This window comes from Hyaena hyaena, unplaced genomic scaffold (genome assembly GCF_003009895.1).
Source record: "Hyaena hyaena isolate Hyena2069 unplaced genomic scaffold, ASM300989v1 scaffold_575, whole genome shotgun sequence".
Lineage (NCBI taxonomy): Eukaryota > Metazoa > Chordata > Mammalia > Carnivora > Hyaenidae > Hyaena > Hyaena hyaena.
Window position 1 is genome coordinate 988503 of NW_024081206.1, and position 22087 is coordinate 1010589.

Below are 22087 nucleotides of genomic sequence, written 5' to 3' on the forward strand. Positions count from 1 at the left end.
ACCTTCCAGGAAAGAGATCACAAGAATCTTTTCTGAGGAATCTGACCAGCCTAGGACAACAGACCTAAAGATAACGACACTGAAATTTTCCAAAGAAAAGTTCAGCCATTACTTCACAGTATGACATTCATAGTCAGGACATTCTAGCCACTCGAAAAGAGCTCCCAATCAGACCTCCAGTTTCCTAATCTTAAGCATAAGTGGACAATCAGAGATCACCAAAAAACATAAATCCTCTAATTTAAAATACTGAGATCTAAACAAGTGGGAGAAATAGCAACTTGAGGGAAGTGCAAGAATAAAGCAATAACGACAGTAGCAAAATGAAACTATCTTTAATGTCTTCTTTTTTTTTTAATGTTATTTATTTCTAGGAGAGAGAGAGAGACAGCATGAGCAGGGGAGGGTCAGAGAGAGAGGGAGTCACAGACTGAAACAGGCTCCAGGCTCTGAGCTGGCAGTCAGCACAGAGCCCGACGCGGGGCCCGAACCCACGAACCGCGAGATCACGACCTGAGCGAAAGTCGGATGCTCAACCGACTAAGCCACCCAGGTGTCCCTCTTTAATGTCTTCTGATAGCTAGTAGGAGAGATCTCCATGAAACAGAAGAGGAGGAGCATAAACATTAACAGTTAGGGAGCAAAGCTACAATCTCAAAAATTAAAAATGTGATTATTGATAAAAATCAATGGAAGGATTGGAAGATAAAATTAAAAATTGAAGTAGAAATCAGAAGATGAAAATAAAAGAAATATAGTCTAAGAGAAACCACAGACGATTTTAAGAAGGTCTGAGAAATCCAGAATAATTCCTCATATTCCTGCACTATTGTTCCTATCAAAATAATAGGAACTCCCAAAAGCAAGAGCAGAGAAAATGGAAGAAAAGCATTCAGCAATGAAGACATTAAGGAAACTTCTCTGAATCAAAGGGCATGTCTTTCCAGGTTCACTAAGTCACCAACTGAGTGCCCAGTAAAAAACAAAGCTTCCTGTTCCTCCTCCTCCTCCTCGTCCTCCTCTTCCTCCTCCTCTTCCTCACCATCCATGCAAGTGAACAAACACATGGGATTATTTACAGCATTGGAAAATAGGCAGAGCAGAGCTGTAATCCGTGAGAGAAGGGAAACTCAACATGAGCTGGCCCCAAGATCACCTGACTTTCTGTCTGGGGACATTTCCTACCATTGTGCGGAGATGTAGAGCATCATCTCACTGAACTGAGTAGGTGGGCATCGGGGTTTGAAGTGGCTGCCATGACTTGGAGGAATGGCTTGAACACAGAGCAAGGACCTGTAATGCCTGGCAGGGAGCAGATGCTGCAGGACAAAAGCTGAACAAATGTACGTGACAGCTCACAGTGTTGGGAGACAGTAAAATATTGACCTAGACAGTGATAAGAGTCCTTGTGAACTTCTGATATATTCTAGGGATCCCCAGAGCAACACATTTTAGCTGTAAAGATCACATATTTTATAAGAAAGGAAAAAAAAGACATTAACATAGAAAAACCCTTAACAAAATATTAGTAAACTGGATCCAGCACACTATAAAAACAGAAATACACTTTGGCTAAGTGGGATTTATCCCAGGAATGCAAATTGGCTTAAATTTCAAATAAAATGTAATTTACCACATTAACAAGATAAATTGTGATTATTTTAATAGTATAGAAAAATATCTGACAATATTCAATAACTATTCATGATAGAACTAGAAAGTAGGAACAGAAGGAAATTGCCTAAAACTGATGAAGAGTATCTACTAAAAAAAATTCTGTAGCTAAATATTGTACTTGCTGATAAAGTATTCAACATTTTTCAGCTAAGATTGGTATCAAGGCAAAGATCATCCTCTCATCATTTCTGTTTAACTTTGCATTGGAGGTTCTAGCCATTGTAATAAGGCAAGATACAGAAAAGTTACAAAGATATGAACAACAAAGTAAAATTGCCTTTATTCACAGACAACATTATTGTGTATGTAGAAAACCTTAAGGAATCTATCACATACCAAAAAAACATACAGAATCTAATTTATGAAATTGGCGAAGTACAAAATATACAGTCAGTACAGAATGCAAATAAGTATATAATAGCAAACAATAGGAAAATGAAATCACAGCACAGTACACACACTTTAATCCAAACTTCAAGAATGTGATAGATGATAGATAGACAGATGATAGAGAAGAGCTTACATATACAGATAAAAGGTACTGCAGGACAGGGTAAAAACAGGTCACAGGAATGTATATGAATATTTCCTTCATGAACAGAACAATATCTGTTCCACTCCAGTGTCTGTCATCATAATAAATAGCACTCTGTCTACCCAGTTGCTCAAGCCAAAAACCTGGAAGTCATTCCTGACCATACCCCTCTCTCAAGCACCACATCCAAACAATCACCAAATTCTGGTAATTCTTCTTTCAGAGACAGCTTTAATCTGCCCACTTCTCTCTGTCTGAGTTACAATCACCCTAGTCCAAACCATTATCATTTCTCACTGGGACAGCCTCCTAAATCCTTTCCCCAAGTCTAACACATTTTCCCCAAAACAATTATCATGATCTTTTATTAAAAAACAACAACAACAACAAAAAAGTAAACTGATGGTGCCTCTGCTCTGTTTAACATGCTTTCAGGGCTTCTAATTGCCCTGAAGGCTATCCATGCTACTGGAGCTGCTACCTGAGCAGATAGGAAGAGGGAGAAACCCCCAGAATTTCCCTTTCTCCTACCATCTAACATGCTGTCAGTACCTCCCATTGGCTGAACCCGACCAGATACAGTGGACAAGGGGCTATGGGAAAACACTAGATGCAGGGGTCTGTCTCTCTCTGCCCCCACCTCCAAGACACAAAATATCAGGGGAAAGATAAGGAATCAATCTGAAGGTACACAGGTGTAGGATCAACTTCATCTGGAGAGGTCAGGGAGTCCTCTCAGGAGGTGACTTCAAAGGGGGTCCTGAAGGATGAGAAGGAGCAACTGTTTGAAGAATGGGAGAACACAGGTTCTAGGCACTGAGAACAGCACAGGTAAATGCTCACAAGTAGAATAGAGGACTTGCACTGTGTTTGAGGAAATGAAAGAAAGATAGCTTGTTGGTGTATGGTGAGTAATGAACAGAGATTGAGGATGAGCTAGAGGGAAAGACATGGAGCTAAGGACACAGGGCCCTGAAGACTGTGGTGCGACATCTGGATTTGGTTTTTGGTGGCATAGTCTAGTGCACATCCATTTCAAGAAGATTCTTTCTGGCTTCTGTGTGGAGAGTGCTGTGTGGATTGGCCCAGGTCACACGAAGAGGCAGGGAGACCCAGGAGAGGCTGTTGTGGCCATATAGGCCAGGAGTTGACTGTGGAGGTGAAGAGAACCTGACAGAATGCAAGTATATTTCCTTTACCCCTTGGCTTAATGAAAGCAGAAGGGGACCCAATACTCCCAGGATTTCCTCTCAGTCTAGAGACAACTTCTCTCTGGGCCCTGTTCCTTGATTACTGAGGCTTTCTTCCTCATCCTGAAAGTTGTGGGGCTGAAGCTGAGGTAGCTAATGACTCTAAAACCCTTGTTGATTCTGTCCCCCTTCCTTGGAGCCTCCTGACTGTCTGGGCCCCCTGGACTGCAGGTCACTCACAGAATGTATGAAGTCAGTGTATTTAGAGGAGGGAGAGAGAGTATATTTGACGAGAGCTGGGTCTCCCACCCTGGGTCTTGATTCAATCATTTCCTTAAATTCCTTCCTAAACTGCCTGTTTTCCAGCACATTTCTTCTTCTCTCTGAAGAACTGGTTAGAGGTAATGGCCCCATTACAGCTCAACTCTGTGTGTTTAACTCACATACCAAGGGCAATGTCCATGATGGCAGTCCTTCTACCTCCAAGCAGGAAGCTTTTCATCCACTCAGCATTTGTAGCCCCCAAACAACCATGAACAATCTACTCACTAGTTCACTAACCCATTTCTTGGGCCCATTCCTGCATCTGCCCCTTTTCCAGCCCTAGGCTCGCTCTTGGAGTTTGAAGAGCTTTCACTGGGCTTTGAGGAAAGTAACTTCCATAGTCAGGAGGATACTCCAAGCACATCAAGGGGGACTTAGGACAGAGCTGGGGTACAGCTGAGGCATCAGGCCAATTTGGAGCTCACAGATGGCTTTTGACCAATAAACTTTTCAATTCATTTGCATACAATGGACATTTATTGGGCATTATCTTTGTGCCCATTCTTGTTTTAAGAACTATAGTTAATAAAAATTAATCTCAAGGTAGGTTCTCACTTTTACACATTACCTGGTGGAATAAGCTCTTTATTTATTCAGCCAACAGTAACCTTTCCTGCCTAGAAATACATCCTGCCCCCTCTGTACCCTAGTGAAATCTCACTTTGGGTGGCTCTAACTGCAGTAAGGATTCAAAGAAGTCCCCCAAGGCTACCACAGTAAGGCCGTGTTGGACTGGTATGTGAAGAGGCAAATTTTTGTCAGCCTCAAATTAGAATCCTGCCTTAATCTGATAGAATTCCCCCACAGGACTCTTCTTATAATGTGCCCAATAAATAGTTGTCCACACACCCTCAGCTCTCCCACCTGCAGCATCAGGTTTACTGTATGCTGGGGCTACTTACTTTGTGCTTGCACAGCCCTGTTATAAAGTTCTGTACTATATTGAGTACAAACCTGCCTGCTTGCACTGTGATTGTTCTGTCTTTCCAGTGACTCAGAACAAACAATCCTCACTTCCATATGAAGTCCTGAAGAGAAGGTTGTTCTCATGTGCCTTCTGAATGTTTTCTGGGCTCAGCCACCCACTTTCCCCATTCTCCCTCTTAAGGCTTATGACTAAAACCCTTGCTGATTCTGTCCCCCTTCCTTGGAGCCTCCTGACTGTCTCCTTTCTTTCCTTCATTATCCTGGTGACTTCCTATGGACATATTCCCTATGATGAAGCCTGTGCCCAGAACCAAACCTAGCACTCCAGGTTAGAGATCGGTTCTTACATGAGTTCATTGGGGTCATCAACCCAGCCATAGGGCACTTGGCTTCTCTTTGTTCACCTCTCTGCATCTTATTTTCCTGATTCATTAAAGGGGGATAAAAATAGTACTTGCCTCAAAGGTTTCTCAAGGGTTAAAGCAGATAATCTATGTAAAGTATTTAACAAATGATCCCACATGGTTAATCAACTTAGCATGGGTCACCTCTGGAGCCTGAGACAAAGATTTGCAGACAAGAAATTTGTTTTGGGAAGAGGGGGCAGGGAATGGAAATGGGAGAAGGGGAGGTACACATATTGGTCCTGGAAAGAAGGAAATAGGAAGAAGAGAAGACCAATACTTGTATGTTCTTGGGTTGGTCACCCCTGGTTGTCAACTGAGGCTCAATCCTGCTGGGATCCTCTGCAAAGCAATGTATCTTGGAACTGTCCACCTGGGCATGGAAGAAGAGCTCATTTATTGTTGCCCCATGGCCAAAGATGGCCTTATTTTGTGTTACCTTCCTTATACCTTATGATTGTATATTGAAATTCCAGCAGATTCCCCCAATGTCCCATACTGAGGAATCTGAGAATCCTTCAAAGCAAGAGTGACAAGGTGCAGCTGAAACAAGGCACTATCAAGTTATACTTGCATAAAAGTGATTGTCCCAGGAAAAGCTGGAGTAAATGTGGGCTAAAAAGCTGTGAAAGATGTCATCAGAGGTACCAAACATGTAGTCCTCAGACAATTTTTGTTATTTCTCTTCTTATTATCATCATCACAATTAATGCAAACCCAAGGTCACATTCACTCTTTGTCAGCCACATGCTGGTCCTGGTCTGTTGGCATAGAACCAGATTCCCCCATAACCTCAGAGCCACACTTAGTGACCTGTACTATCTATCAACAACAACTTTACATAAATTGCGTGCTCAGCAAAGCGTTCTAGCCCCCCTCTGCTGTAGACTGTATTTGTGACCCTAAGGTCTCCTATGCTTACTGAATCTTAATTTCCTAATCTACAAAATGGGTGGCCAGGGATGGGAGGAGTGTGGCATCACAGAATCTTTCTTCACATTGGAGGGGAGGGTTTTCAAAGATACCTGCAAGAAGGAACTGTGGTGTAGTCTGTTCAAAAGAAGATGGGGCAACCCCCCCATTTGCCAGTGTTTCTCCAGAGGACACAGAAGTGGCCCTGGTTAGTCTCTGTGGACCATTTAGAAAATGAATAAGAGGCATCAGCTCTGTAGCTGCAAAGATGGACACCAAAGGAGAGGGTAACGCTTCAGGAAGGGTGTTGAGCACACTAACCACTAACTGACAGACCCCACAGGCAGGTCACACTGTCCTTAATGGAGTGAGATGTGTGGGGTTAACAAGACAGACTGGACTCTCTTCCCTTGCTGCTTCAAGTGTCCTTGGCCAAAACCTGAGCTATGATGAGAGGGTAAGTTGCAATCTAGACTGGGAGTGACCAGAAAGCCTGGAGTTTTCCAAGCTATACTTAAAAGATGGGAAGAGATTTGACAAAGCACAACTGAAGGCAGAGATTGGAGGAAAATCTCTTCGTGTGTGCCCCGCAGAGTTCAGACAGTTCAATTAACCAGTTACGTTTATGGAGCTGAGTGCCAGAGTGGACCACTGCAGGGCTAATTCACAGCATGCCTGCATCTCTGACTTACCTTTCCTACAAAGCAGTCCATGGAGTAGAAAGGTGCAGGGCAGCCATCCTGCCCAAACCAGGATGTCATGCTTGATTGTCTTCATTCCTTCCCTGGAAATGATGCTGAATAAGAATCAGATGGAGCTGCTGTCTCCTACTTTTCTGTAATTTCACCCAGGAAGGCGACTGGCCAGGGCGGGGTAATTACCCCTGGCCTTCCCATCTGTGCTGGAGATGAAGCCTGGCACTCAGCCACGGGTGCTCTGATCTGTGCTCCCGGCAGAGGATCTCCTGACAAGCAAACTGACACTTCCATTGCTCTTATGCCAGCAAGAGGCACAACTTTAATTAAACGGAGTTGCTTAAAACTGCAGCAGAAGAGCTGAGGCTCAGACAGCCTCTTCTCCTATGACATCACCCTGCTTGCGGGTGTTCTTTCTCTTTTCCTTTGGACTAATCTTCCCTTGGCAGCTGCCGTTCTCAGACTTCAGGCCACTGAGATTTCTTTAACTTCTGCCTTCAAAGCTCTTTGTAAAAATAAACTCTGAGGCAGATCTGGTGGGGAGTGGGGGCAGAAAGAGCTTCCTCTCTGTGGGTTGCCCCTTTGGAAAGAGTGAATTCTTTCTGTACTCTCTCCTGCTCACCCATTACCCCTGTCTCGTTGTGTATGTTTAATAAAAGTAGAAAATGGGAACGCCCAATTGAGCATCGCATGTCATCTCAGAGGTATCTAATTTGATTCTATTCTACAGCCATGGGTACACTCTGCAGGAAACATAAGCTATGCCTCCCAGTAACCACATTGCTGTGATGTCCACAGGGGCCCTGGCGAGTCCCTCCAGGACAGAATTGAGAGGAATGCTTGATTTCTCAGGACCTTGAGGACCTCAGTCCCAGGCCGCTTCCTCAGACAACATGGAGAGTAGAGGGGATGGGGCTGGTAGGAAGGCATGGTCACATTTCCATATGGGCCTGGCCAAGTTCCAGCTGGCTGACCTCCTGGGCATCATGGCCAGACACTCCTCTTGCATTGCTACTTCAATTCCAGCTAGGACCAAGACCAAGACCAGGGCTTCATTTATTTTTGTGTGTAGTTGTTTTAAAAAGGGTTCTGTCTTTGCTTGGAGGTAGGGATATCTTTTCACTTTAAGTAGGATATTGTAATTCTGCTCTGGCCTCTCGAAGTTGATCTTTCGTAGGCTGCCATATTTAAAGGAAGGAGAAAGAAAAACTGAATAAATAATCGCACTGTGCTTGATAGCAAGGTGTCAGAGATGGATGGGGGAAGATAAGGGCCTATTCTTGGTGACTTATTCTTGGTCTGAAATTTATCAGGACAGGGAGGAAAGCCTTGGAGAGAATGTTTAATCAGAGGAAGCAGTGGACGATGGACAGACTCATTACATCCACCTTCTGCAGTATGATCCTAAGGAATGGGGAAACAGTGCCTTTGTCTGCCCCTCTTAACAGTTTTTAATTTTTAAATGCATTAAAATTCTTTTTGAATAAGTGAAGAGTTCTGAAGGTTTTTTAATAACTCTGACTTGACTAAAAGTTGGATTGAGAACATCATTTTTTTTTCTGGAAATATTCCCCAGCCTTTGAAGTACTCCCAACTATATTCTCCCTTCAGAGAGAAAATGGTTGTTTTGAAAGTTGCCTTTTAAGCAGCAACGCTGTTTTTTCTCTGCTGAGAGCTGCTCTTGTGCACTTCAAAAGCAGAGCGTGTCAGCCTTCTCCACCCTGCTTCTCCCCTTTGAAGTAAGTGTGGGGGCAGCACTGTCTCTTAATCACACTCTCTGGCATTTCCACGACACTTTACAGTATTCAAAGCTCTTCCACAGCCATTATCTTATTTGATCCTCACGACAACCTCTGAGGTAGGCAGGGCAGGTATCTTTATCCCCATTTTCCAGATGAGAAATCTGGGGCTCAGAGAGATGGTGATGTGTCCCAAGGTGGCAGGACTCCCAAACTAGAGGAGACAGGAGCAGTATCGAGCCTTCGATGTTTAAGGGCTCTTTCTATCAAAGTGCATCGCCTTGCCCCATTGGCATGTGGAGGACCAGGACTGAGTAGCTGGGGCAATTGAGATATTTAGTGTTGGCTCTGTCCACTGTCTGTGATGTGTGTGCTCTCTGAGGCTTTCTGTGTGCACTTCTGGTCACTACTAGGGATAGAAGCACGTTAAAACTGTCCCTGCTACAACAAGCAAAATAAAGTCAGAAATAAAGCTCAGCATGAGTAGTTTTGACCCCTGCTCCCATGCTCCATGCATTGCAGCAGCTGGGTTTAGAGTTCCCACCTCTGGACTCAGCCCAGGCTTGGCCCCCAGGGCAGGAACATCTGATGTTCTGTCGCATAGGTCCCTAACTCAGAAGCCACTGGTCCACCTAGCCCATGGTGGTATTGTCTTTCAGGGCCTCAACTTCAGCTCATTTTGAACCTACTCTAGTACATCATTAATTTTTGTCCGCAGCTTCATTCCTATGCCGAGGGCAGAATTCAAGATTCAGTATCATCTCTTTACCTGTATATCCAAACATTCAAACTCGAGACACTTCATTTGTTCACTTCATAGACCGTAAGCATGTTATACATCCAGCAAGCACCTTACACTGCCCCAGGACTTCGAGAAATCAGTGAGTCCGGTGTAAAATCAGGCAATGATGCTTTGGTGTGGGAGTGCCAAGACAGGAATGAGTGCAGGTGCTGTGGCCATCTCAGTCCAGAAATGGGAGTCAGAGGAGGTGTCCTGGGGAAGGCAAGGCCCGATCTGGCTCCTGAAATGTGAGTGGATGCAAGCCAGGCAAAGATGGCTTTAGAAAGACCCAGGAGGTAGCAGTGAGAGGGAGGGCATTCTTGGAGGAAGAAGCAGCACAGAGAAATGCCAGAAGGTGAGGGGAGGGTGCAACGGGGCCTAAAAGTAGCTCAGTGTGACTAGAGCATAGAATTTGGGGAAGAGAGGGGTGATACATGAGTCCAGAGTGTGAGGGCTTAGTCATAAAGGAACACATTAAGAATCTTGGACTTTATCCAGGCAATGTGCAGCTTTAATAAGGGTTTTAAGCAGGATAATGTCACGCTTAGATTTGCATTTTAGAAAGATCATTCTAGTTGCAATCTAGAGAATCTAGCAGAGAGATGAAGAAGCCTAGCCCTTCCCACAGGCCTGCTCAAGACATAGGCAATTTGAAAGAGAGACAGAACAGCATTGTTAGTTCCCCATTTTCCTAGATCCTCTAAGCTCTGTGCTTTTATTTACTAAAGTCATCAGAAACCAAAATGCTTAGCCTGGGCTGTTTTAGTTCCCCTATAGACATGCCTTGTAGAACTAGAACTTAATGCTATTTCATTTATATGAGAACTATTCTTCTGGAAGGAAGCTCTGTGTTTTTGTCAAACTGAAGTTAGATATTGTCCATCAGATAGCCAACATCCTTGATTTGAGGAGTCTCCCTTTTAGAACTTCATTTTATTCAGCATCAAGAAGCACATTCAACATGGCTTTCCAGCATGTCATGTGGGGGTCATGTGATGACCTTTCTGGGCTGTTGGGAAGGTCAACTGTGACAACGTATGTGAGGATTCTTGCATTCTCTTGGGTACTAAATGAGCATTTGCTAACTTCTCATGGCTCACGCATAGCTTTAATTCTAGGAAGTGGTGGGTGGATCTGGGCTTGGATCCACCACGTGCTGTAGCTGACACCATGGGCTAGGTATTTAATTTCTATGAATCTCTGTTTTCTTATTGCTAAGTCTTAGAGACTAATCCTCTACCAATCTATGCAAAGGAGTGAATAAAATACATGGAAAGTGCTTGTCACATAGTGGACCAATTTGCATGAATCGATAGCTTCTTCCTTCTGCAAAGAAACCTGTGTGTTTCATTTCATCAGAGTGTTAGGACTATATAAATAAGTTTGCTTCTTTTCTTCGTTGCTGTCAGGAAACTCAGAACTAACTCAGGGTGCAATGGCAGGAGCATCCAGCATCAATTCTGGTTTAATTTTTCAGATTTCTCTTTGTTTTCATTTAGCCTCATTCTACTTTGCATGTGCTATGTTTTATAACCACCTCAAATATGCTTTTGAAGCTGGCAGGTTTAAGCCCATATTAAATTTACTGTAAATTTATTTGGTTATCAGCACCACATCAGTAAGGTCTAGCTCTTAGAATTGATCCTTCTGTAAAGAACTGACTATACATGTAATGGTAAGAGAAATGGTGGATGGTCTCTTACAGAAATGGCCATTCATCTTGTAACAGAGCCAATTGTTCAATGGTAGTTCTCTGGAGCAATGTGTTGAGTAGGTATTAAAGCCAATAGTGCACACTGGTCCAGCAAAAAGGAAGTATAATATGTACATGGAAATGACCTGGAATAATACTGTTTTTAGGCAAAGGTTGATTGAAACTCATACAATGTCACTGGGATTGTCTATGTCTCAGCTCTGCTTTCTTTTACACATTGACTTTACACTTAGACTCAAGTTCCAGAAAGATAGGGGTAGTAACTTCAGTCTACAGATTTTTAAGATTAACCTTCATCTTCTTCTGCCCTATTCCCAAATTCTTAGGAAATTCTTTATGCATCTCATTCACCCTGACTGATGTGTGTTATATTACCTCTTAGTTCTTCCTCATTGTGACCAATGTGATGTGATGCACTGGTTGGTTTAAACTCATCTACGACACCCCCTTTGGGGCTGCAGGCATATCATTTTCCCCAATATTCATGAACTGAGAATGAGAAAAGGGTGTTTCCAAAAAAAAAATCAATAGTATTGCCTTTCCCCCAAGAAGGTGAATGGATGCTGTGTGGCAAAATGAATGAATGAATGAATGAATGAATGAATGAATGAAACAGTGCCAGGGCCATACTAGGAGCAGTTATTCTCCCACTGCATCTCACCTTCGAGATCGCTCTTTCATACTTTACTCTGTGATGCTGGGGCTGAGACTCTGCAAATGTGACTTCCCAGACTCCTTTGTTAGCTGGCCTCTTATGAAGTTGTTCCAATGACTAGAGGAAGCCTGGAGAAACAAAGAAAGGGAAAGGAGCAATTTCTTTTGGTTTTCCAGTTTCCTTCATTTTCCCTCAAATAACAACAGAAGGTTGGCTCCAGCCCCAGCTTCTTTTGGTCCTTCCAGCATCATCCCTCTCTGAGTCATTACCTCTAGCTCTTCACCCTATTGTCTCTGCACATATATCTAGCATTAGTTTATATGTTCCAGAAGACAGGTGCAAAGTCTATCCCAGAGGGGAATAGTTGATAATTTAAAAAACTCACAAAAATTTCCTAATTTATATAAGCACAGACCTGGAAAATTGTTTGGGAATGATTTATAAGGTGATAGAGCAAGAAGGATCATCTGTAACTGTAGATCAAGCTGAATTTATCTGTATGATTGTTGGTTAGCTGACTGAAACCCAAGTTCAGCTGAGATGCTCAAACTTCCCTCACATAACACAGAGGAAAGAATCAAAATGCTCAAGAACATAAAAATGTTGGGGTAGATTTATCTTGTGCAGCCTTCACACTTACTCAGCCCCACTAGATCCATGGTAAGGGTCCAGGTTGCACTTCCCTGATTAAGGTATTGAGAAGAACATTAGCGAGGGAACACTGAAAACCTTGAATAGTTCGATGTGGCCATCTGTAGGCTGGAAGACGCTGCCACTGAGATGGTCTCCAGATTTTGCTGAGGTTGATAGAATTCTGAAGTAGCAGAAACCAAGTGATAACTCCAAAGTGCCAGAGACAAGATGGACAAAGTTACCATAATGAGCGGCAAGGATGAGGTAGTAATCCTCATCTCTACAGTTTTAGCCTGCACAGATTTTTGGCAGTGGCTAATTGATCACACAAAGTATCTAGGAGTAAAATATATGGGCAGCCTACTAAAATGTTTCTTAATTTATATAGCAGGAAAAACTAGACTGGTGGTCAGAAACTTAGAGATGCCACAATGGAGGATCCTGGTCTCCCACCCACTTTCAAAGCTTAGTCAATTCACAGACCCAGAGGCCCTGGGTTGCAGAGAAGACAGAGTTCTCTTGTGACAGGCCCCTATGACACCAACTCCATGTGTGCCTCCACAAATTCTCCACAGGGATACAAAGTCATCTACTAGGATGATTGTACACAGACTAATGGTAATATCAAGATCTTTCAGGAATTAACTAGACACTGGTTCTTTTTAATGTTAATCTTCAAGGGTCAAAAATGCCACAGTAGTTCACTGACAGAGTGGAGCTTATAGAGGTCTTATGATAAATAGGGTCCAACTCTGTCTCATAGTAAGTAATCTGATGGTCTTTAGATCCTTCTTGTGTTTACTTTCCATTTTTAAAATATATACTTAGAATCGGCTTACTCAACAACTAGTAGAACACCTACATTTGCTCTCTGATCCAAGAAATAAGGACTCTTACGATCAGAAAAGCCAAGAAGAAGCCTCTGGAACTTGCCCTCCCATGACTAGGATAGTAAGCCCAAAGTAAAACCATATCTCAGGATAAAGTGCAAAGATTAGTGCCAACATTAAAGTCTTAAAAGATTCAAGGATGGTCATTCTGCTCAGATCCCACTGAATATGGTCTGCTGGTTTGTGCAGAAGGTGCATGGATCTTGGAGAATGATTGTGGAATAGTGTAAATTCAATTGTGTACTAACAGCAGTTACAGCTGTTGTTCCAGATGTGGAATCCCCCTGAAACACATCAAAACAACTCCTGGAACCCATTACATAGCTATTTGTATAGCAAATGCTTTTAGCACTACATCAGTTTACAAGGACTGCAAGAAAATTCTCTTTCACCTGGCAAGGGGCACAGTACACCTTCATTCTTAACCTCAGGCTATGCCAACTCTCTCATTCTTTGCTATAATCTAACCCAGAGATTTATTTTCTTTTACTTTTTTTACATTTATTTATTTTTGAGAGACGGAGTGAGATAGAGTGCGAGTGAGGGAGAGGCAGAGAGAGGAGGAGACACAGAATCGGAAACAGGCTCCAGACTCTGAGCTGTCAGCACAGAGCCCGATGCGGGGCTCAAACCCACGAACTGTGAGATCATGATCTGAGCTGAAGTTAGACACTTAGCCAACTGAGCCGCCCAGGTGCCCCTAACCCAGAGATATTAATCATTTTTACAGTCTACAAACCATCACACTGGTAACTGCTGGTCTTGAAAATAAGAAAGTATCAAGTACTTAGAAGTTTTAGTAAGATACATTAGTGCCAGAGGATTGGAGATATATACCGTAAGATATCAGGGGCCTACAACCTCAGTGACATGTCTGGAAATCCTATGATCTAAATCATTTGATATTTGCCCTTCAATGTGAAAGGTAGTTGCCTGTACCTTGTATCATCTACCACTAAGATGCTGCAACAAGATTTCGTTGGGGGGAGGCTTCTTTAGATTTTGGAGGCAACATATACCACACTGGAATATGATGTTCAGACTCATTTATCAAACAAAGTGAAATTTTTTAGTGGGTCTCAGAGAAAGAGAAGGCTCTGCAGAAAGTCCAGGCTTTAGGGAAAGTTACTCTGTTGGCTGGTCCCCATGACTTAGCAGATCTCACATCACACAACTTTTGAAGCTTTATGTGTCTTCTGGCAAGAACCACTGTGGAGAGTCTTTGGATTTTCGAGAAAAACTCCTCTCTCTTCTACAAACAAGTATTCCTCTGACTTGGTATGTGGCCCTAGTGCTTCCCAAATGTCTGACAAAGGGCTTCCATGTGATTTGAGCTGCTCATCATGAATTGAGTGTCACTGTACCCTTCAAGTCATAAGGTTAGACATGAACAGATACAGTTCATTCTCAGGTGAAAATATAAATGATACAAATCAAATGACCAAGCTCAAGCAGGTCCTACATGTCCAAGTAAGGTGGCTTTGCAGGTGACTCAGACTCCTACAGCACATAGTCCAGCTGCATTGCCTCCTCTCCCTTCAGGTGCAACTATGGCATCCTGGAAAGTTCCCTATGAACACCTGACCCCTTCACTCCACCAAAACTGAGGGTCTAGTTTACAGATAGTTATGCATGGCATGCAGGCATCCACAGGAAGGGGACTGCTACAATTTTACTGTCTAGATAGTTTATATTACTGTTCTACTAAATAGACTGTCCCTCCAGTGTCCCTCGTGTTATGAAGCAGGCCGTCTGTGACCTTTCTGTTTTTCCTCCACCCTATCCTTAGCAGGTTGACTTATGTCATACAGTGGTACACTTAAAGACATCATTCATAGTCAATGAGGGAAGGAACAGTAAAGGGAATGCCAACTAGTTTTCCCAGTAACCAACACAGCATTCTTCTGGAAAACTTCTGCTAAAGTCTCCTTGGCCAGAATTGTGTGCTATGAGGCACACATTTCTATCCTAGCTGTGGCCGAGGATGGAAAAGTATTTAACTCTTCATATTCTTGTAGTGAAAAGTGGCAGGGGAGAAGGGGCTTGGGAATAGCTGCTGGGTCTGCCACAGGCATAACTAGTCATTAACTGGTCTTAGTGACAGAAATTGCTTCATGAGGTCCCTCCTGGGAATGCTACCCCATCTTTAGACAATAGATGCTGGCCGTCTTTTTTCTGCTTCAACAGAAAAAAATAAATTCAAATAATCTAAAAACTATGAGAATGGGCATAGAGCACAGATATTTTTCATGTCATTGGTAATTTTGTGCGAAATAAAGGCATTTTTTTTTTTTTTTTGCAATGTGAGTCTTGCAGTAAAGTCTTGAAAGAGAGTTAAATAGGCTTGGGTCAATAATGAGACTGTACAACTTGGGCCAGGTTTGATTTCTGTCGGTGGTATAAGCAGTGGATGACAAGATCAATTCAGGCTTCCAAGCCCTAGTTTATCTTTACTTGCATTTCCAATTAGGGGAAATGAACCTCACAGAGTATTTCAGATTAAGGTACCCAGGCCTATAGTTTATCTGCAACAAAGCTGGCATCAACTCTCAATGGGCTGATGTATCTAAAATTGGGGGGAGCCAGGGATTATCCTCTTTAAATTTATTAAGTAGACTTGAAACCAAACCTGCCCAATTATCTGGAGTAAAGTGTGTTGCAAGAATTGGAGTCCACAACCCAGAGCAGTGTAAAAGAATCCTGGAATCAGACTTTATCCAAAAGCCTTCCTCTTTGGATCCAGGCAGTTAATTAGATGTTGTGTCATTGGGAGAATTTGGCATCGTGTGGGTATCGTATCGCCACAGACCTAGGACCTGTATTTCACCTAGACATCCTATATGACCTCTCTTTCAGAGGCCTTGCCATAAGCTTTTTCTTGTGTGTATGGGTGGCATCATTCTAGTACTTTTTAAAATTTGTAGCGTAACATACATACAGAAAAAAAATCACAAATAATAATGTTTGGTGAATTTTTATTATACATACACATGCATGTAACCTGCACCTGGATTAAGAAGTATAACATTACTAGCACCTCAGGAAACATCCTCTTTATTTTTGCCTCTCCCCCTCCCAAGGGTACTACTCTTTTGACATTTTTTCCAGTTTTCTTGAGCTATAATTGATGTATATAATATTGTCTAAGTTTAAGGCATAACCACAATGATTTGTGTATCTTGTGAAATGATCACCACAATAAGTCTAGGTAACACCCATTACCTCACATAGTTACAAGTTTCTTCTCCTTACGATGAGACCTTTTATTTTTAATTTTTAAAAAATATTTATTTACTTTTGAGAGAGAGAGAGAGGAGGAAGAGGAAGAGACAGAGGGAGAGGCAGAGAGAGAAGGAGACACAGAATCTGAAGCAGGCTCCAGGCTCTGAGCCTGTCAGCACAGAGCCGGATGCAGGGCTTGAACTCATGAGCCATGGGATCATGACCTGAGCTGAAGTTGGATGCTTAACCACCTGAGCCACCATGATGAGACCTTTTAATATCTACTCTAAGCAACTTTCAAATATGACATACAGCATTGTTAACTATAGTCCCATGCTGTACATTACCCATGACTTCATTATCTGACAACTGGAGTTTGTACCTTTTGATGACCCTCACTGAATTCCTCCACCTATCCCATCTCCTGCCTCTGCCAACCAGAAATCTATTATATTTATATGAATTTATATGAATTTGTTCTCTCTGTCATCCCACATTTCTCTCCAGCTTACTCTGCTACCTGGCTTTACCAAACGTGGAACTTAGTAAAAACAGAAAGATGCATTTCATAACTCTCTTTCAAACCTACTGTTCATCACAGACAGTGTGTGGAGACTGCTAGGACAGAATTAAAACTTCTAAACAATTTGACAACCTACAAAGTGGCAGCAGGAGAAGGAATAAGAGGAGGGTACGAAATACTGGGGACGTGGGTCCAGTTAGAGTGATGACAGGGCTCCTGCACCAGGTTCTGCACCATGGCGTTGCCTGGGGAACACAGAGTATGGGCTGCTCCACCCATGTACCCATTGCAAATAAATGCTTTGAGTGACTTTTATGTTAAGTACTATGCTGTGCCCTCAAGGTAGATACAGGTATGGTGTCTACACTGGAAGGGCTCTCGGTGTATTAGAGAAGGCAGGCAGTTAAGTGAATAAGTGAATCATTGCCAAAAATGCTAAGATGCTCTAATAGAAATCAGGGATAGACTGGGGCACAGAAAAACCACCACTTCTCTTGGGGAGTGGGGCTGAGGATATTATTAGGATAATGGATTGGAAAGATAAAAAGTAGATGGCATGGGAGCCAAGTGTGAAGGAGAGAATGGACTCAGGACAAGGATCAGGCATAGAGGCAGGGAGAGCCACTACAGGTGTTAGCAAGGAATTGGCAGGTCAAATATTTAGCTAGCCCATGTCATGAAGTAAATGCCTCACTTCAGATGCTTCAGATTTCTGGAAAGGCTGTTTCCTGTCAGCATTACCTCTAGAAGGTAACGGTAGCACTTGTACTGGGCTGGGTTGGTATGAGGAGCAAGCCCTGGCCTGTGGGGAGATGGACATTTGGTCATGATGGTCACATCCACAGATCTTCAGAACCATAGAGGACTGTCAGCCATGGACAGTTGCCAATACACTGTCAGTCTGGGATATGGGGCCATAGAGGTGTTTCTCCTCCAAAGTATAGTGCTCCCTGGAGCCCAGTCCTCGCAGTGCTGTGTCTGAGGGGATGCACATTGTCAGTGAAGTGAGTTTTCACACTTCCATGGAGGAAATTTGATGCTGTCGGTGAACTCAAATGGGTTCAGTCTTCCCGAGAGAGGCTGTTGCTAGTAAAGTGTTGAGTTTCATGAGCGAAACCAGCCCTCTTGCTAAATGTGTTAAGGGGGTTCATTCACCTGTTAATTCCACCCAGTGGAAATAGAGAATGTTACCTTTCCTGACGATGATCTCCTAGCAGGACTGGAAATGAGAGAGCCTGAAATTCAGCCCTGCATCCAAGGAGGAGTCCCTCCTGGTCTGTCACCCTTTTCCAGGCCCCTGCACTGCTTGAGAAACCTGTTCTATAAGTGAAGGCAGGAGAATTTGGGGGCTGGTGGAGAGATGCTCAGAGGAATTCGTTCTGGGTGGGGCCAGGAGAAATGACCCAGAGTGGCCCATTTCTTAGGTCTTAAAGATGCACACCTATCCTGTAGACAAAGGGCCAGATTACTGCCAGGCAGTCTTACCACTCACCTTATGTCACCGGCTGGGTGCGAAAAGGAATCCTCAGGAGAAGGAGGCTGTGTGGCCTGGGGCCAGATGATGTGGTTGAGGCTTTCCCACATGGCCACCCAATTTTTTCCCTTCTACTGGCAACAGATTCTGACTCTTCCTGGGACTGGACACACGGTCCAACCTGGACCAGTCTCCTATCCCATCCTGGGAAGTGTAACTGTAGGGCAAAGGAAGATGAAGGGTTGGTATATGTTTGAACAGATCTCCTGGTTCCTGCTGTTGCTGAGATGTTGTCCCTGAGACCCGAGGTCCAAGACAAGCTTTTCATTCCTCAGTGCTATGAGCTGCCTCAGGATCCTGCCAATTAATCACACACACACACACACACACACACACACGTGTGTGTGCGCACGCACATGCATACTCCCTTTTTCCCTTCTGGTTGTTTTTTTTTACCCCTGCTTCAGTCAGGCAGAATTGGTTTCTGTTGTTGCAGCAGAATCTTGGCTGACATAGAAATTGGTTCCAGAAATTAGTTGTAGGCAGCAGGCCCTCGGGGTATGTGGAATTGGTCACAGGCCCAAATGGAATGCATAAGTATAGGGAAGGAGCAGCTCCTTGGTTACCTGGTACGCTCACCCGAGATGGCTACAGGCCAATGATGGCACAGCCCTGGGGACCAGCAACCCTGCCACAGAGCAAGGGAGCAAGGGAGACACGGGGATGGAAGGTTCTTGGGAGAGCACCTGATAGCCTAAGCAGGAGTCCTAACCTGAGCTCAAACATCAAAAACCTCTCCTTAACATAAATAATCTCTCTTTACCTGTGACTCTTGGGTGGATACTCCTTTAAAAATCTCAAGGAGTGAGAAACGCCTAGGTGGCTCAATCAAATAAGTCTGACTTTGGCTCAGGTCACAGTCTCACAGCTTGTGGGTTCAACCCCCACATCGGGCTCTGTGCTGACAGTTCAGAGCCTGGAGCCTGCTTCAGATTCTGTGTCTCCCTCTCTCTCTCTGCCCCCCACCCTGACTCATGCTCTGTCTCTTTCTCTTTCAAATATAAAGAAACACTAAAAAATATTTTAAGGGGTGAGTTTTTTGGCTTCTGAATGACAACCCTAGTTAATTTACAACCTCACAAACCAGGGGTGCTGGTGTGTGGGACCCATGATACTGTGATGGGGGCGTCTGTGAGCTGGAGGATTTGGGAACCCCTCTGAAGCCTCTCGCCTGCAGAAGTGGATGACATTCTGCCCCCACCTCACTGGACTCAACATGGCCTGGAAGGGGAGATGAATAAGCAGGCAACAAAAGAAAAAGTTGTGCCTGGAAGTAATTGCAGGTCCATCATCTGAGGTAACTTGGGGGCACACATTTTGAAAGTGCTTAACTAATGAGAGTGAAATATAATTTTAGATGAGGCAGAATCTATTGTCATAGGTGAGGCCATCAGATACTGTCCCTGCTGTGTGCCTGATCGGACAGTCAGCTGGATTCCAACAATTGGATGCTTTTATTAATAACAATTTCTACTGAAGACTGGTCCATGCTGGGTGAAGCCAAAAGGTCAGAAAGCTCTGTAGTAATGCGGAGAAGGGAATTAAAAGACCCACCCTCTTGCTATATCCCTTGATAGGGCCCAAAAGACTCCCCTCTCCCTTCTCTTGAGGAATAGATGGTAAGAGAAATGCCAGAATCTTTTTACATGCTCTACTAATAGTTCCCTCTGGGCCAAGAATACTATACATGGGGCTCACTCAAAATGGGTCCCGGCATCCTTGGGGATAGGTGAATCTTAGAGTGACATGGCCCAGGCACAGCTAGAAGCAAAACAGCTATGGTTTTCTTCATAGGTGGTTTGTAAGCATAATAGTCAGAACTCAGGGAATGGTCTTACATGCAGCTATTTTAACTAACGATGATCAGTCAGTTGTGTGTCCTCTAGTCTGTGACTACCTCAGCATCTTATCTGTTGGGTCAGGCTAGGTTATGCTCCAGTAACAAACAACTCCTGTGATTTTAGTGGCTTAAAATAACAAAGATAATAATCTCTATCACTCAATACCATCTTCCACTGAGGGTTAGTTAGGGGAAGGTTCTGGGAGTAGCCCAAGATGATGAAGTGGTCATCATGCCAAATGATGCCAGTCATACCCAGAGGGAAGGAATAACTTGGAGGATCTCATACCAGCAATTAAATAAATACTCAGCTTCAAAGGAGGGATGCATGATTTCTCCCTGGGTATAACTAGTCACAGAGCCCTACCCAAGCAATAGGAGGCCAGGAAATACAGTCTACTATGTATTTAAAAGTGAAGAACTGAAAATATTTGGGAAGCAAAACGAATTCCTGGCTACTACATTATCTTGTTGAATATCACACAATACCTCTGACTCCATGGAGAAGTTCTCTGCGGCCTTTTAAATAATAATGGGGGATCACCTGTGTGGCTCAGTCGGTTGGGCATCTGACCTCGGCTCAGGTCATGCTCTCGCAGTTCATGGTTTCCAGCCCTGCATCGTGCTCTGTGCTGACAGCTCAGAGCCTGGAGCCTGCTTTGGACTCTGTGTCTCCCTCTCTCTCTGCCCCTCCCCTACTCATGCTCTGTTTCTCTCTGTCTCCATAATAAATAAAAACATAATAATTTTTTTAAAAAAATACAATTGGAAAACTATAGAGTTTGGTTTTCAGATGCATCCAGCAGCATCTACCAAATGCTGGGGAATTACATCTCCACTCAGAGATGGCCTGAAATACCACTGGGCAACAGAAATACTGCTAGCAGGCAATTCTGTCTGGGAGGAGAGCTGAGCTGAGTATCTACACATCCCCAAGTGGTGGCTGCTGGATTGGTTAGGTGGTTAGAGTCTTTTGAAAGGAGCAGGACCAGAAGGTTGTGGACACAGGATGGGATAAACTCTCCAGATTCCTCCAGGGCCTGAAAACACCCATGCCCTTAGGAACACATATCAGAAGGCCCCAGAGCAGGAATGGTTTGTTGATGACTCCATTTCAGGCACCAGCTGGGACATGACACCCTGCAAGAAATGGGCACTATCCCGCAATATGTGGTCCATATGCTATTTCTCTTAGATTTTAAATGCACAGGCCCAGGAAGGGAAAGTATGGCACTGCTTACGATCCCCTAGTTTTGCTTCTCATCCTTATGATTCAAAGCTGTTTAATATTTTTGCATACTATAAAATTCACTCTTTGAGATTTTGACAAATTCACAGGGTCATTTATCCACTGCCATGGTCATTGTACAAGATAGTTCCATCCCCTCATATTTCCCTCCTTTGTCCTTTTGTCCTGCTTGATGTTTTATTGTCCAAAGAGTGCTTGCACTAGAGGATGGTCCTTTGGCTGACCTGAGCATGGGAAGGGGATTCTCACAGCAGTTCATCCATAATTCTTCTCTCTCAGGGGCTGGTGGGAAGGGCCTTAACAATGGAAAACAATGTGGGAGTGGGTTCCATGTATCTGGGGTGGGAATGGAGAAAATGCAAAGGAACTGACCATGTCTCCAGGGATGGCCAAGGGTACAACAGGCCTGGAACTTGTAGTTGAACTTTATCTTCCTTTGAGAGGCCAGAGGAGCCTTGAACCAAGAAGGCAAGACTGCAGGCTGCTGAGCTCAGGGTTTCTTCTCATACCTAATCAAGACTGGACTGTGGTGAAGTGCTTGGCCTCTTTGTCAGACTGTTGAGCACTGGTGCACCCTGATGGCCTGTGGAATCTGTGACCACCAGTGTCACAAGGGCACTGCCTTCCCTGAGCTATAATAGAG